The following is a 16667-nucleotide window of genomic DNA, read 5'->3' as shown; positions in this document are numbered from 1 at the left end:
GTCTAGCTATTTCGCTTTCTCAATATTTATATACATATATTGTTCTTGTGTGATTTTGCTTCTCAATTATTGTTTGGATGAAATTAAATTTGTTTCATATTTGATAAATAATTGACAACATGAAGATATTTACAAGAAGTAGTTCGACACTCAAATAAATATAAATGTATCTCCAAAATTGAGATTTTCTTTTATAAGTGATGAATCACTATTATGTGAGTTGGTTGATAATTAACTTTAAAATAAATATTCGTAATGAGTTAATGATTTTATAATTATTGACTTATAATGTTCAAAAAGATCGTTTTTTATTCGAATTATAATATGATGTTTCAGAAATCGATTTTCAAGTAAATTAACTACACAGAGGGAGTCACATTTCACCTCCAAAAAAATAAATCTTTTTTCTCTAGCTAGTCTAATTCCAATGTAGACTATAAAAGTACTTTTTTTTCAATTTTAAATTTATTTAAATATATATTTTTTAAAATTATTTTTATTAAAAAATAAATTATTTATTTTTAAAAAAAAATAACAATATTTTATTTTATAGAAGTAAAAAACGTTTTTAATAATTAAAATTTTTTTAAATTATTCAAATATGAAATAATTTTTATCTATTAAAAAAGATCTTTTCAAAAATAAATAAATAAATATTTTTTTTATTTTAAAATCAATCCAAACTGAAATGTTTTTAATCAATACAAAATTCTAATTAATATTGTACTAGCTAAGCTAATTTTTCTCTAAACAAAACATATGAAATGTTCTTAATTAATTACAACCTTTAGAGTTAAATCCTAGTTGTTAATTCAGAAAGTTCACATCCAATGCACTCAAAGGGGTGGTCATTTTTTTTGTTTAATTTTTATCCAAATTAAAGTTTCCTTTAAATTGTTGATATTGGACATTCCCATGTTAAATCAGGAATATATGAAACATGGAATACTAATGATGACGACCTCTTCTTTATGTTCATCTTAACCTTTTACTCTCTTACAACACAAGCATGCACTGAGATCCACTTTCATTTTTTATTTAACGATTTCATTTCTTACGATCTTTCTCATACGTACAAAACACACCCCAATCCTTAACTCGCAGCAATTTAATTACTTTGCCGTACCTCACTTTTTTTCCCCTAGCTTTTGATTACGCAAAGCTAGCTCCTGCTAAGACTACACATGAATCGGATAATATCCGTATATTTGCGATAATTATCCACATCTGATCCGAATTTTGCGGATATTATCTGATCTGTACTATGGTCGAATCGAATTACGGATTTGACAGCAATATTTGCGGATTTGATCCGCAAATCCACATATCCGCACATCACATATAAATAGCATAGTTTAAGATAGTAAATTCTAATGTGATATAAATTTTAGTGTGTTATTTTATGAATTTTATGATATTTTACTTTTAATTTTTTATGTTGTACTTCAACTTAAAATAATTAAACTTAAATCTTGTGTTATTATTTTATTTTTGTTATTCAAAAGAACTATTATTGATAATATTCTAGGAGTAAATAGGCTTAAACAGATAAAAAATAAATTTTCTGGATTTTTTTTGTAAAAACAGCCAAACAAAATTTTAAATTAATTTTTTTTGAATTATGCGGATATACCTGATATCCGATCCGATCCGACAGATCGGATACATCCTAAAAAATGTGGATATCGTATCCGATCTGATCCGATCCGATGAATACAGTGCGAATCGGATAGAATTTTATTTTAGGTTATATCCGATCTGATCCGATGCGTGTGCAGCCCTAGCTCATGGAATGAGTAATGTCTCATGCTTATAAACTATTTGGAGTGTGAACATTTGTAGATAAGTAGTTCAACAATATTGGATCGGATAATTTTTTATATCATACGAAAATTGAGATTAATTAAGGTCAATTCTAAAAAACTAGTTCATTTGAGAAATGTCTTATAACTAATTTGGGTTGATCGAGTAGTCAGTTCATTCGTCTACTGCTTAAGCAAGTAAGTGTGGGGTTCGAATCCCGTCTTGTACATATAGCAACTCATTAGTAGGGATGACAATGGATAGGATAAGGTAGGATTTGAAACTAATCATAACCCTACCCGCAAGTTGAGAATATCTCAACCCTAACCCTATTCGTTCTTAACCCACGGGTACCCAACCCTACCTGCGAGTTACAAAAAAGATGCAAAATTATTATATAATTTTATGATAATTTAAAATGGAACTGACTTTTATGTAAAAAAAATATTAAATTATCAATTAATGATCTTCTTTTAGTGGCTAAGGATCTTTTATATTTAGTGAGAGATTTTTGGTTCAACATCCACTTGAAACATATTTTTATATAAATATATAACATATACATATATAGGGTGTGGGTTGGTCGGGTAGAGTTGAGACTCAACCCGCACCCTACCCTACCCTACCCACTGCGAATCGGATTGACAACCTTACTTGATCGGGTGGAGTCAGATTGAATACCCACAGATAAGGTACATAATGCCACCCCTACCCATTAGCCAACGACAGATCAACGCTTTCATCTCAATCCTTCTAGCTGAAATTGCCACTCTTCTGGTAGAAAACTGATGCTCCTATCCCCTAAGTGGAAGAGAAAGCAATCCCTAGCAGCGCACAACCTAAGGTTCATGGCCTCACTATTTTAACATACATGAAAATGTTCATTGAGCCAAATGGACCAAAGCTTTTGTAGTTTACTTTAAAATATCCATTTAGCAATGGCACATCAACCAATAATGCATGGTATTATGTCAAAACAAACCGTGCGCACATCATAAATTAAAAGTTCTATTAATAAACTTCATGAGCAGAAATTCATGCTCCAAAAGGATTATAAATGATGATGCATTAGTATGGGTTCCAATTGAAGATTTGCAGTTTGATATGGAAATTGGAGAACTATAAGAAAAGTTATACGAAAGCTTGGAGAATAGTTTCACTTTCAATGCTCATATAATTATTTCGGTGATGTTTTGATTGGACTTTTATCCTTCAAAATTTCGGGGCCCATTATCATATCTGAAATAAACGTGTGGCCAGTACTTGTTCTTCAGTGTATGTGAAGGTTCCAATTAAATACTACGTGGTAATTAAATAAGTGATGTCAGTAACAATTCCAGTGGGTATTATTTAGACCTAAAGGGAATGATAGCAATTTTGATCTTAGTAAGAAAAATATATATGATTGATTTTATTTTAGCGTAAGGTGTGTAAGCGACTAATTGGTCCACTACAAGCTTGGATAAATTCAATGATGAAAGCAAAATTTAAACGTGACATCTCTTTATAACAAGTTTGTATGAAACAAAGATTAGATTAGGCAACATCTGTGTAAAGCATTCGAATGTACACTTGTTGTCTCAGTCCATTTGGTTCGTTGTTAATAATTGTTAAGCCGTATGCTACTTTTTTCTAAACTCCAAATAATTAAAGGGTAGGCTCTCTTAGCTTTTTCCTTTATTTAAAGAAAAATATTAGGTACATTAGAATTTATTATTTTTTATCATTACTTAGTGATTAATTCAATATTTTTAAATAATCACAAAAAAATTTAATATTTTTAAATATAATTTATTTAATTTAATAATCTAACAATATATTTTATTTCTTATTTTTAAATATTAATGACTAACTAATAGTAAAAAATAATAAATTTTAATAATTATATAATATTCCTTTTATTTAAAATTCTTAGCTTTTTTTTCTTTGAAATATGTGAAAGTAAGGTGTGGAAAAGCAAAGGATTATATAGGAAGTTATGAAATTCAGTTTTTACTCTGACCTTTAAATTTAATAATATATTATTTTAATTTTTTAATTAATTATTTTTTTATTTTTAAAAATTTATTATTATTTAGTTAATTTAAATACCTATTTTTATGGTACCGATTATGGGCGCGTGGGAGAAGACGAACACAGCAAGAAGAAAATGTATTGTAGATCTGAGTTTTTAGTTTTTAATTTTTCTGGAGGAAAGATTTTTTTTTTGTTATTGTAGAGGAAAGGTAACTAATTAAAATCTGTGTCTAAAGAAATATTTAAGATTTTATTTAGGATGTGTTAGTGTTAAGAAAATTTAAATTTAAAATTTTGAATTTTAATTTAGTTATTCTATTTTTTATATTTGTTTTTAAATTAAAAAAAAGACAATAAATTTATTTAGATGTATTTTTTTAGTTTTTTTAATTAATATTAAAAAATTGAATACAAAATAATTTTTAAAAGATATTTAGTTGGATTTATATTTTAAAAGGATATCTTAAATATGAAATCAATATGGTTTGTGCATATTAAATAATAAATATAGGAATACTTTTTTTTTTTTGGAAATACCTGGATTTTATTTTTAAAGGAAATTTTATTTGAATATTGAGGAATTTACCCATAATTCCAATTATAACCTTGAATGAGTATTTATCGTTTCAGCTAATTATTTGTTGGTTAATTAAATGTATAACCTTGAATGAGACCTTTTTTTGTGTGTGTTTTCCCACTCCCTTTATAACTCATGAGAGCCCATCAATGTAGCAGCAAATAATCTGAAGCCCAAAATATTGATGCACTGAAAGGATAAATGTATTCGTGGGTCCTATTCTAGCAGAGGATGAAACCCAATACCCCTTTTCCCCAGGGGTTTTGGGGGCAAATATTCTTTCCGTTCTTTTTATTACATTTCAAAAGAAAAAAAGACGTTAATAAAATTTAAAATTCAGAAATTCATGAGTATTCATATTGGAATTTAGATCTTTTAACTTAAAAAGATTGATGAAGTGAAGGATTAATTATTATTAAATTTATAATTTTTATTATATATGCATTTTATGATTATAATTTAAAAGTAATTAATTTTTTATTTATTATTTTACTAACTCTCTTACTTTAGGTAATTTGATACATTTAATTTATTATAATATAACCCATTCTTTGTCCCTTTAGAAACAATTGTTTTTATTGTTTATGAACTATGAGTCTATAATCATATATTTAATTTTTTAAAAATATTATTTATATACTAAAATAAACAATTATATATTTATATATAAATATAGAATAATTTATATAAATAAAACTAGTATATATCAAACTTACATAAATACAATAATTGAAAATTTATTAGATATGTATGCAATTATATATCTATATAAACCGCGATACTCTTACCACAATTTACTCGTTTTTACGTAATATATTATATCCTATTATTTTTAAACTCTTTCAAAGCATAAATTATAACTTTTACCGCGATTTACATTCAACAAAATTTAGTCTCTTAAATCCGTTGTTGACTGCTGCAGTTTATGAAGAGCTAATATGTATATTAATTGAACGTAATTGTAAAGTAGAGTGGTAAATTCACAATGGCAAACTAAAAAAAGTTTAACAAAAAATAAATAAATAAATATGAAGATAAAAAATTTTTATGATTATTTTTTATTTTTTAATAATTTTTTGTTGATATTATACAATTTTGTTGTTCTTATATATCGTATTTATTTGTTGTTATTTTTTTATAATATAAATTATTAATTTTATTAGATAGAATAAATTAAACAAAAGAAACTAACCATAAGTAATAGTAATAATAAAAATTTATGACATACTAAAAAAAATACTAAAAAAAATACTATATAAAAGGAATAATAGAAAAAATTAAAAAAATTAAATATACTTAAAAAGATAACATGCTTGATGAAATATTTTTATGTATATAACTAAAAGGTTTAATTATTCTGTTGGTCCTTATAGTTTCGCGAAATTTTTAATTAGGTCCTTATATTTTTTTTTAATTGAGTCTTTGCACTAATTTTTTTTTAATTGGGTCCCTACATTTTTTGTTCCTTATATTTGGGTCCTTGTACCAATTTTTTTTAGTTAGGTCTCTAAAAAATTAAGCCAATTACTGTTAAGAGGGACTTAATTAAAAAAATTGGTACAAATACCCAATTAAAAAGAAAAAAAGTATAAGAACTTAATTAAAAATTTTACAAAATTATAGAAACCAACAGAGTAATTAAACCTAACTAAAATTTATATTTTTTTAATAATAATAATGGTGTCTTTATGTATTGATTTTGTATAGCATTTATATACTTTATTAAAATTTTATAATTTAATTTAATATTCATTTATGCAATATGTTAAACTGTTAGTTCAATAACAATAAAGTATTTTTTTTAGCACTCTTTGTTAGTAAGCTATAATTTTTCACTATTATTATTATTTATGGTTAGTTTTTTTGTTTAATTTACTCCATCTAATGAAATCAATAATTCATATTATAAGAAGATAACAATAATAAACATGATATATAAGAATAAAAATAATAAAAATTGTACAATATCACCAAAAAGTAAAAAAAAATAATTATAAAAGATTTTCATCTTTATATTTAATTTTTTGGTTTGACATTGTGAATTTATCACTTTACTTGACAATCACGTTCAACTAACATATATATTAGCTTCATCTGTTTATAAATCGCAGCCATAAGCGAATTCAAGAGGCTGAATTTTGTTGATTGTAAACCGTGATAGGAGTGTAGTGGTTTATGCTTTGAGAGAGCTTGAACGTAAACCGTGACAAAATATGGTAGATTACGTGCAGGGACGGATCCAGAAATGATATTATAGGGGGCCAATAATACATATAATATTAAAAATTATGTAAAAAAAATTATATAATATAAAATATATTACAAAAATATACGAATAGAGAATATATTTTAAAGTAAAAAAATATGTGTATACTTTTTACTAATGAAGTGGTCGATTCTTCGTATCATAAAATTTACCGATAATAGAATTTGTGTCAAATTTTTCAGTAATTTTCTTTACAATATAATTAAAAGACAATTAGCAAGAAATTCATCTTTTATTTTTTTCTAAGTTATTTTTCATAATATTCATAATTGAAAAGAATCTCTTAATTGTAGCAGTTGAAACAGAGAGAATTAATACCAAATGAATAAAAAAACGGCCACAAGAAAAAAATTCACTTTATGAGATTTGAAAATTTTTATTTAATTAAAAAATATTAATAATAATAATATCTTTTTCAATTTTTTTAATATTGATACTTACTTTTTAGATATTAAAAATCATTAATATTTAAATTAGACTGAATTTTTATTTATATTAGATTAAATACTAAATAATTTTTTTTAAAAAATTAAATTATACACAATAACTTATTACTATTAAAAAAATTGGGGGCCGAGGCCGCCACTCACCCCCTCTTATGTCCGTCCCTGATTACGTGAAAACGAGTAAATAGCAGTAGCGGTGTAACAATTTACTTAGATACATAATTGCACACGAATGTAATGAATTTTCAATGATTATATTCATGTAATTTTAAGATCTACTTGTTTTATTTATGTAATTTATCCATAAATATATTTTACACTAATAACTAATTTTAATTGTTGGTTTTAATGTACACTTAGTATGATCATTATTTTTTCTATTTTTCACCTAGTTTTTCTTTCTTACATGATATTTTTAACCTTAATAATTACACTCTTACTCTTCCTAAATTATGTACTACGCAATATGACTATGACATGAAAAAAAGAAGTATTAGTAGATAGAGGTGATGTCTAATATGGTCCCTGAAATTTTAAGCTTGCATGAGTTAAGGCTTTTATTTTTTAAAATGACCAAATATATCTCTTAGTCTCAAAAATGTGAGTCACCGTTAGTCCAAAAGTCACCAGTCATATTAACGTTGTTGACATATGCAGTTAAATACCAACTTGGTACTTTTTAACACTTAACTACACGGTGATGTGAACACACAATAAGTTCAACTCAAGATTAAATTGAATACAAGAAAGAATATGAAGAATTTATAAGGTTTGCGGAAGAAGAGGGAGAAGTTGGGGGCGGGGGGATATATCAAATTTTGAAATTTGAATAAAAGAATATTAAGGTTTGCGGAAGGTTGTGTACTTGTGCTGCTGTCCCGTAGAGTGTTATGAAACCGGACCGGACTTTGTATTGGAGTTCATTCATGTATTCCATGTATAGAGAAAGGGAAAGTAAACAATGATGAAGAGAATAGAGGAAGGAAGAAGAAGGAGAAGTTGGAGATATATCAAATTTTAAAATTTGAATACAAGAAAAAAGATGAAGGATGTATAAGGTTTGCGGAAGAAGAGGGAGAAGTTGGGGGTGGGAGGATATATCAAATTTTGAAATGTGAATAAAAGAAGATTAAGGTTTGCGGAAGGACGTGCTCTTGTGCTGCTGTCCCGTAGAGTGTTATGAAAACGGACCGGACTTCGTATTGGAGTTCATTCACGTATTCCATGTATAGAGGAAGAGAAAGTAAACAATGTTGAAGAGAACAGAGGAAGGAAGAAGAGGGAGAAGTTGGAGATATATCAAATTTTAAATTTTAAATACAAGAATGAAGATGAAGAATGTATAAGGTTTGCAGAAGAAGAGGAAGAAGTTGGGGGCAGGGGGATATATCAAATTTTAAAATTTGAATAAAAGAAGATTAAGGTTTGCAGAAGGTTGTGCACTTATGCTGCTGTCCCGTAGAGTATTATGAAATCGGACCGGACTTCGTATTGGAGTTCATTCATGTATTCCATATATAGAGGAAGGGAAAGTAAACAATGGTGAAGAGAACAGAGGAAGGAAGAAGAGGGAGAAGTTGGAGATGTATCAAATTTTAAAATTTGAATACAAGAAAGAAGATGAAGATTATATAAAGTTTGCTGAAGAAGAGGAAGAAGTTGGAGGCGGGGGCATATATCAAATTTTGAAATTTGAATTAAAGAAGATTAAAGTTTACGGAAGGTTGTGCACTTGTGCTGCTGTCCCGTAAAGTGTTATGAAACCGGACTGGACTTCGTATTGGAGTTCATTCATGTATTCCATGTATAGAGGAAGGGAAAGTAAACAATGGTGAAGAGAACAGAGGAAGGAAGAAGAGGGAGAAGTTGGAGATATATCAAATTTTAAAATTTGAATACAAGAAAGAAGATGAAGAATGTATAAGGTTTGCGGAAGAAGAGGGAGAAGTTGGGGGCGGGGGGATATATCAAATTTTGAAATCTGAATAAAAGAAGATTAAGGTTTGCGGAAGGATGTGCTCTTGTGCTGCTGTCCCGTAGAGTGTTATGAAACCGGACCGGACTTTGTATTGGAGTTCATTCACGTATTCCATGTATAGAGGAAGAGAAAGTAAATAATGTTGAAGAGAACAGAGGAAGGAAGAAAAGGGAGAAGTTGGAGATATATCAAATTCTAAATTTTAAATACAAGAATGAAGATGAAGAATGTATAAGGTTTGCGGAATAAGAGGGAGAAGTTGGGGGCGGGGGATATATCAAATTTTGAAATTTGAATAAAAGAAGATTAAGGTTTGCAGAAGGTTGTGCACTTGTGCTGCTGTCCCATAGAGTATTATGAAATCGGACCGGATTTCGTATTGGAGTTCATTCATGTATTCCATATATAGAGGAACGGAAAGTAAACAATGGTAAAGAGAACAGAGGAAGGAAGAAGAGGGAAAAGTTGGAGATATATCAAATTTTAAAATTTGAATACAAGAAAGAAAATGAAGAATGTATAAAGTTTGCTGAAGAAGAGGGAGAAGTTGGGGGCGGGGAGATATATCAAATTTTGAAATTTGAATAAAAGAAGATTAAGGTTTGCGGAAGGTTGTGCACTTGTGCTGCTATCCCGTAGAGTGTTATGAAACCAGACCGGACTTCGTATTGGAGTTCATTCATGTATTCCATGTATAGAGGAAGGGAAAGTAAACAATGGTGAAGAGAACAGAGGAAGGAAGAAGAGGGTGAAATTGGAGATATATGAAATTTTAAAATTTGAATACAAGAAAGAAGATGAAGAATGTATAAGGTTTGCAAAAGAAGAGGGAGAAGTTGGGGGCGGGCGTATATTCTTTGTCTTCTCTCCTATTTACTATTATCTTTCGTATCCTTTCTTAAGCTCTAAATATTTATTCTTTTGTATGAGTCATGATGGACAGTAGTGATAGAAGTTAAGGAAGCTCAAGCAAAAATAATTCTAATGGAAAAAATTATAGTAACAAGGACATTTGAACCATGGGTAAGAACGTTGTATTATGTAGTTGTGGGTTGCATATTGTACTAGAAGTATCTGGTACGAGTTGTGAGATGGATCAGGGGCTTGCGAGTCGAGGCAGTCGCCAGATTATCTAGCTGGAGCAATGGGGGGTGGTACCTGCAAAGACACTCTGACACTCAAGTCAGAATGGATCTAAGAGGTATAAGGTGTGTATAATGATTGACGTACCTGAGGGGGCCTCTAGCTCCCCTTTATATAGCTGGTGTTAGTTATCTAATCTTATCTTATTTGGCTAAGATAAGAGATGTATTTGAATTCGAATGTTGGTTAGAGATTGTAGGACCGGTTTGGACCGTCATCATCTTATCTTATCTGGTTAAGATAAAGGAGATATTTGAATTCGAATGTTAGGTCAGGCTATTAGAAGTTATTGATCTGTCTTTGAGTCGTGAGGACGGCTCAATCTTTGGATTGTCGGGTTCTGTTACCGTTTTGAGGAAGGACCCGAAAATCGGGTTCAGAACAGTTGCCCCCGATGCATGAGAGCATGCTTACTTAATCTTAATGTGAGTTGTTGGAGAGCTCGATTCTCTGTAATTCGGGAGACTGTGAGGGGCTTGGAAAGGACGTGATGTTATCCTGCGCCAATTGGCGGGATGTTGGTGAGTTTCGCTTTCTGCGAGTTGAAAAGTCATTAGCTTAGACCTTAACGCTACTTTTGTTGACGAGTTTGGTTTTCTATTATCGGGATGCCATGAGGGGCTTGGAAAGGGCGTGACGTCATCCTGCACCGATTGACGGGATGTTGGTGAGTTCGGCTTTCCGCGAGTTGGAAGACTGTCAGCTCATGCTTGTTTTGTGTGGCCTTTTTGGGCCTTTTTGTGAACTTATTTTAGGACTCTTGGTAGGCCAATTTTAATACTTTGCTTATTTAGATTATTTGGATATTCATTTTGTTGGCCTCGGAGGTGATCGATTTCTGGGGGTAGCCGTTTAACTTATTTGGATATCCGCTTTGTTGGCTTCGCAGTTGATCGATTCCTGGGTCATTATTTTTTGTTATTTGGATATCCATTTTGTTATTTGGATATTCGTTCTGTTAGCCTCAATGTGATCGATCCCCGGACACGTTTTTTGTTATTTGGATATTCGTCTGTTATTTGGATATCTACTTTATTAGCCTTAAGATGATCGATCTCTGGGTCACCATTTTTTATTATTTGGTTATTCGTTTTATTATTTGGATATCCGTTTTGTTAGTCTCGGGGTGATCAATTCCTGGGTAGCTGTTTACTTATTTGGATATTCGTTTTGTTATTTGGATATTCATTTTGTTGGCCTCGGGGTGATCGATCCCTGTGTAGTCATTTACTTATTTGCATATCCATTTTGTTATTTGGATATCCGTTTTATTGGCCTCGTGGTGATTGATTCCCAGGCATTCGTTCACTTATTTGGATATCCATTTTGTTATTTGAATATTTGTTTTGTTAGCCTCGATGTAGTCGATTCTTGGGTAGCTGTTTACTTAGTTGGGTATCCGCTTTGTTATTTGGATATCCATTTTGTTGGCCTCGGGGTGATCAATCCCTGGGTAGCCCTTTGATTTTCGTTTTATTGGCCTTGGGGTGATCGATCCCTGCGTAGCCATTTACTTATTTGGATATTCTTTTTGTTATTTAGATATCTGTTTTGTTGGTCTTGGGGTGATCGATTTTCAGGTAACCGTTTACTTATTTGGATATTCGTTTTATTATTTAGATATTTGTTTTGTTGGCCTCAGGGTGATCAACTCTTGGATAGCCGTTTACTTATTTGGATATCCGTTTTGTTATTTGGATATTCTTTTTTTGGCATCGGGGTGATCAATCCCCGGGGGTAGCCGCATTTAGTTCGTGCCATTAGACGGGGCAATGATTTTGAAAAAATGATTCATTTGAGATTTGGGCCTCATTAAAACCTCCCGATGTGGGTAAGAAAGAGTGCCTGGTAAGAAAATATACGATTAAACAACTTAAGCAATAAATGACAGTGAAAAAAGCAAAAAATAAAGGTTAAAGAAATTGTCTTAAACGACCTCGATCTTGTTGCTTTGGAAGAATGTTTCTGTGTATTGTAGCGCCTAAGTTGGTGGCATTCTAGGATCTCGGGAGCTTGGTCCCGTCTAGTCTTTCGAGCTTGTAGGCTTCTTTTCCAATTACCATCTTTGATTTGGTAGGGACCTTCCCAGTTGGGCGTGAGCTTCCCTTCTCTGGGACTGGGAGGAACGATGTTATTTCGTTGTAAGACCTGGTCCGATGTCTCTTCGTACCATACTACGATTGTACCTTAGACTTATTCTCTGTTTTATGGCTAGCTTCTGTAGGTGTGCTCCTGACCTCATCTGCAAGGTCTCGTTCTACTTCTTCGCCGTTTCTTCCACAGTTCTGCGTGGGCTAGGGTCTTGGCGTGCATCGAGAAGGTTGATGAGGAAGACACCTGCCGCGTCTCGGGATCTCTTACGGAGGTCCAAGCTAGTGTTGTCACACTCTACTACGACTTCTCGGTTCCCGTGTATCATCCCGATGGTGTCATTATCGGCCTAAAACTTCATGATTCGGAACTTGGTGAAGATGACAGCGGATAGGTCGTTGATTGTCTTTCTTCTGAGGATGATGTTGTAGGTAGTAGAGTCCTTGAGGACCACGAACTCGGAGAGGATGGTCTTCCTCTGGCTTTCATTTCCAATGGTTAGTGGTAACACTATGGAGCCGTTCGGTTTGAGAAAGTTGTCTCCCAGTCCGGTCACCTTGTTGTGGTGGGTTTACAAATTTTTGTTTTAGAGACCCAGCTTGTCGAAGGCTCCTCTAAAGAGGATGTTGGAATCATCTCCGATGTCGACCAGTATTCTTTTCATAAGTTCGATTTTGAATTTTGCCGAGCTAACGAATGAGGCGTCTTCCGCCGAGGTGCCGTGTTAGCAAGGTTGCGAGAACCGGACCGGTCATCGAACCGGTCAAATGACTAGTTCAATGGTTCAATAGTTCAACCGTGGTTGAACCGGTTTAATATATAGAGTGAAATTACAAAAAACTGAATACATAATTTTAAAAAGTTAAATTCAATAATTTTTAAACTAATAAGATTCAAAATTTAACAATTTCACAAAATGTACAATACATAATTTATCATTAAAAGGTCATAAACAACTTCAAATGACAATATTCAAAACGCACATAAATGACAAGGTATGACAAGGTAATTACAGTAAGGTAACCATTGCTACTTAAATCTCTCCTTTAATAAACAAAAACTTCCATAGAAAGTTATATCACTTACGACTTTTCATCCCCAAATTTCCACCATTCAGGCTCATACCATGCCTTGCCCCTGAAAAGCAACCAAAATGATGCTTATAAGCTTAATCCAAAACTGGCAAGATTCAACTTGTATTTGGTTACATATTTAACATTTGGTGAAGGAGAACCAACAACAAACAGAAGCATAACCATAGGCAGGCAAGGGGCACGGATAACTTATCATGAAATAAAATATATGAAATCATAATTCACAAAGTACTCTTCTGATATCACTTCTCCAGATTTCATGCATCCAATATATGCCCCATCTTGACCGCGGCGGCGGTTAAGAAGGTCAATTAATCCCTCTGTTAGGCCAGTCAACATATAAAAAAATGTGTAAATAATTTCATATTGGAAAAAAAAATAGTTAACTGCTTATAAAAAAAAAAACACACACACACACTATATAAGGAGATCAAAATATAAACACTCTTTACCCAGATCAATGTCAATACTGTCATCAACTTTCACATAAAAGTCAGCATCTCAGTTCTGAACTGCAGTACTAAAGAAGATTTTTGCTTTCTTAGGCAACTCTTCTTGAGCTTCCTCATGACCTTCCTGATATAATGAAAACAAATTATCAATCTCTACATTTAGCTTGTTTAACAATATCCAAAGGTAAGTAAGCATGTCAAGATAAATCAATATCAACAATATCTTTCACATAAAATTGTGTCTATAAATAAATGTCCCTCAAGGGATTACCCATAGTGCATCTATACTAAGTCAAGTGCATATTATATAATTCATTTCTTCCTGTTTGCTAAAACCACCCACCACAGTAAAAAATATCAAACTAATTTGAATTTTAGCAAATTGTAACCAGTTTTTGGTGCCTATTTGAAAAAATTTTCACTTACAAGAATCAAGAAATCCTTTGTATGCAGGCATGCAGCAGCTCCAGGGGAAGAGGAAGACGACGGACGCTCGAGGAAGAAACAGCGTGCCTGCGACTGGTGAGTCTGAGAGCGAACAGGGGTCGGTGCGACGAATGGCGCGGCGGCAATAGAGGCACAAGGCGGTGGTGGAGGCTAGGCTTGGGGGCAGGCTTCCCGGATTAGCAGATTAGGAGGAGGCGAGTAACGGTGAGGACGCGGTGTCGGCGACGACCAACGAGTAGGCGAGCTCGGCGACGACCAAGGAGGAGGCGAGCTCGGCAACGACGGTGGTGGTTGCGGTGGTCAACGTCGTCGCTGCTGTGGCTGCTCGTTTGGTGGTGGTGGGCTGGTGGGTATGCGACTGCGAAGAGGGCTGATGGCTGTGTGTGACTGGATGGTGAACTGTGCTTGGGTGGTTTCTGCCTTCTGGAGCTTGGGGCCGTGGGTGATCTCTGGAAAGTGGAAACTGATTAGGGGATTTAGGGCTTCCTTTCGTTTAGGCGTTTTCTTTTTTTTTTTTTAAAAGAGCCAAAACGACGCCGTTTAATCTTTTAACTTCCCTTCCAAAAACCGCAAAAAAACTGAACGGTTCTCCCGGTTCACCGATTAACTGCCGGTTCGACCTGTTTTTCCCCCGGTTTTTTGCCAGACGGTTTCTGGCCTTACCCGGACCGGCTAGGTGACCGGTTCCTGATTTTTCTGGTTGAACCGGCCGGTCTGGTTCGGTTTTCAGAACCATGCATGTTAGCAGTGATCGAGAAAAAATGTGATCTCTGCCGGAATCGAGGAGATTGGTGCTTGGTTTCTTATAACTAGGACTTTGAGATCCTTTTTAGTGCTGATTTTAACTTTTTCGGTGTGCTCTTTTGGGTGATGACGTTTACGATTATGGTGGGGTCGGTTTCTAAACTTTCTTGGGGCGCATGTCGTATCATCCTCGAGTTGTTTCCTTCGTGTTCTAGAGATCTTTCTCTTTCAGTTTTCCTAGGTTCTCAGATAATTTTGGCGAACTCAGGGAGTTTGCCATCTCAGATGGCTTGTTTGAGGGCGTCTTTTAGGTCGAAGCAATCTTGGTTTTTTGTCCATAACCTCGGTAGTAATCACAGTATAGGCTCTTGTTGCCGCCTGTCCATTCCTTCAGTTGTCACGCCTTCAGAAGGATGCCTCAATCCGATATTTGGTGGTAGATTTCTGTGATGGGAGCGGATAAGGGGTGTAGTTCGTGAACTTTTCTACCCTTGGTGGTCGGTTGGGGGCAGTGGATCTGAGGTGTTCTTTCGAGGTATCTTTCGGTGGTGGGTTACTACGAGGTGTCGTGTCGCCATGTTGTCGTTTATTGGCAGCCACAACTTGACTTACCTCTTCATCATTTATGTATTTCCTTGTGACGTTTTGGATTTCGTGCATGGTTCAAATTGGCTTAGTCGTGAGGCATTTTTGGAAGTCTTCATTCATGAGGCCTTTGGTCAGACAAAGACTGACAACCGAGTCCGTGAGTCCGTCGACCGTCAGACACTCATCGTTGAACCTGTCGAGATATTTTGTCATGGATTCGTCTTGTCTTTGGGTGATTCTGAGTAGGCTGATTGGGTGCTTAGCTTTGGTGATATTGGTGGTGAACTGGGTCATAAACTTATTGAAGATGTCGTCAAAACTGGCTGTGGAGCCGTTTGGAAGGGTATTGAACCATTTGATCGCGGGGCTGACCAAGGTTACCAAAAAGACCCTGCACCGGACCGCATCAACGACTCCTTCTAGGTTCATCCTGGTCTCGAAGGCCGTTAGGTGTTCCTGGAGATCATTAGTGCCGTCATACTTCATGACGGTGAGTTTGTCAAAACCTTTTGGGAGCTTAGCTTTCAGAATTTTCTCAATGAATGGGGTAGCTCCCATTATCACATGCTCGCTTGGCCTCCCGGCAGTGACTTCGATCATCCTCATCGTATCAGCACTACGGATCTCTAGAAACGTTGTGATCGTATTGTTTATCATGTCGTTGTTCAGGTGACCTGTTGTTCCTGGTTTCACGATACGATCGGGTCTTGGAGGTTGCTTGACTTGCGTATTCGGGATGGTATCGCTCCTTGGAAGTAACTCGGCCCTTGAGGTTTTGCACTCTAAGGCAGAGCTCTTGGATGATTTGGATTGCTTTTTCTCCTAGGCTGTCGGGCACTCGGGCTTCATTAGGCGACCGGTTGTCCTCCTTTGGTTGCTGTCGGACCGGGGTCGGTTGGTGGTGCACGGTGCTTATTATCCTCCCGTGGGTAAGATGAATGCTATCCTAGAGTTTGGATGTTGGGATTTGTGGGTCTAAGTCGTGGTGATGGCTTGAGGATTGCTCCTTAAGATTCTCTATT

At 33.8% G+C, this 16667-nt stretch overlaps 1 long non-coding RNA gene across 1 annotated transcript; it reads right to left on the bottom strand.

The window, feature by feature from the left end:
• Positions 1–13302: 13302 nt before the first annotated feature.
• On the bottom strand, positions 13303–14480 carry LOC140184558 (uncharacterized). Its single transcript, XR_011881623.1, has 3 exons — positions 14293–14480; positions 13867–13990; positions 13303–13734 (listed from the first exon to the last, which is right to left on the bottom strand). It is a non-coding gene; the product is annotated as an uncharacterized lncRNA (long non-coding RNA).
• Between the last annotated feature and the right edge of the window lie 2187 nt (positions 14481–16667).

The sequence above is a fragment of the Arachis hypogaea genome, chromosome 5, assembly GCF_003086295.3.
Source record: "Arachis hypogaea cultivar Tifrunner chromosome 5, arahy.Tifrunner.gnm2.J5K5, whole genome shotgun sequence".
Taxonomy (NCBI): Eukaryota; Viridiplantae; Streptophyta; class Magnoliopsida; order Fabales; family Fabaceae; genus Arachis; species Arachis hypogaea.
Note: the sequence above shows the minus strand (reverse complement) of the source record. Positions and strands in the feature narration are given on the sequence as shown.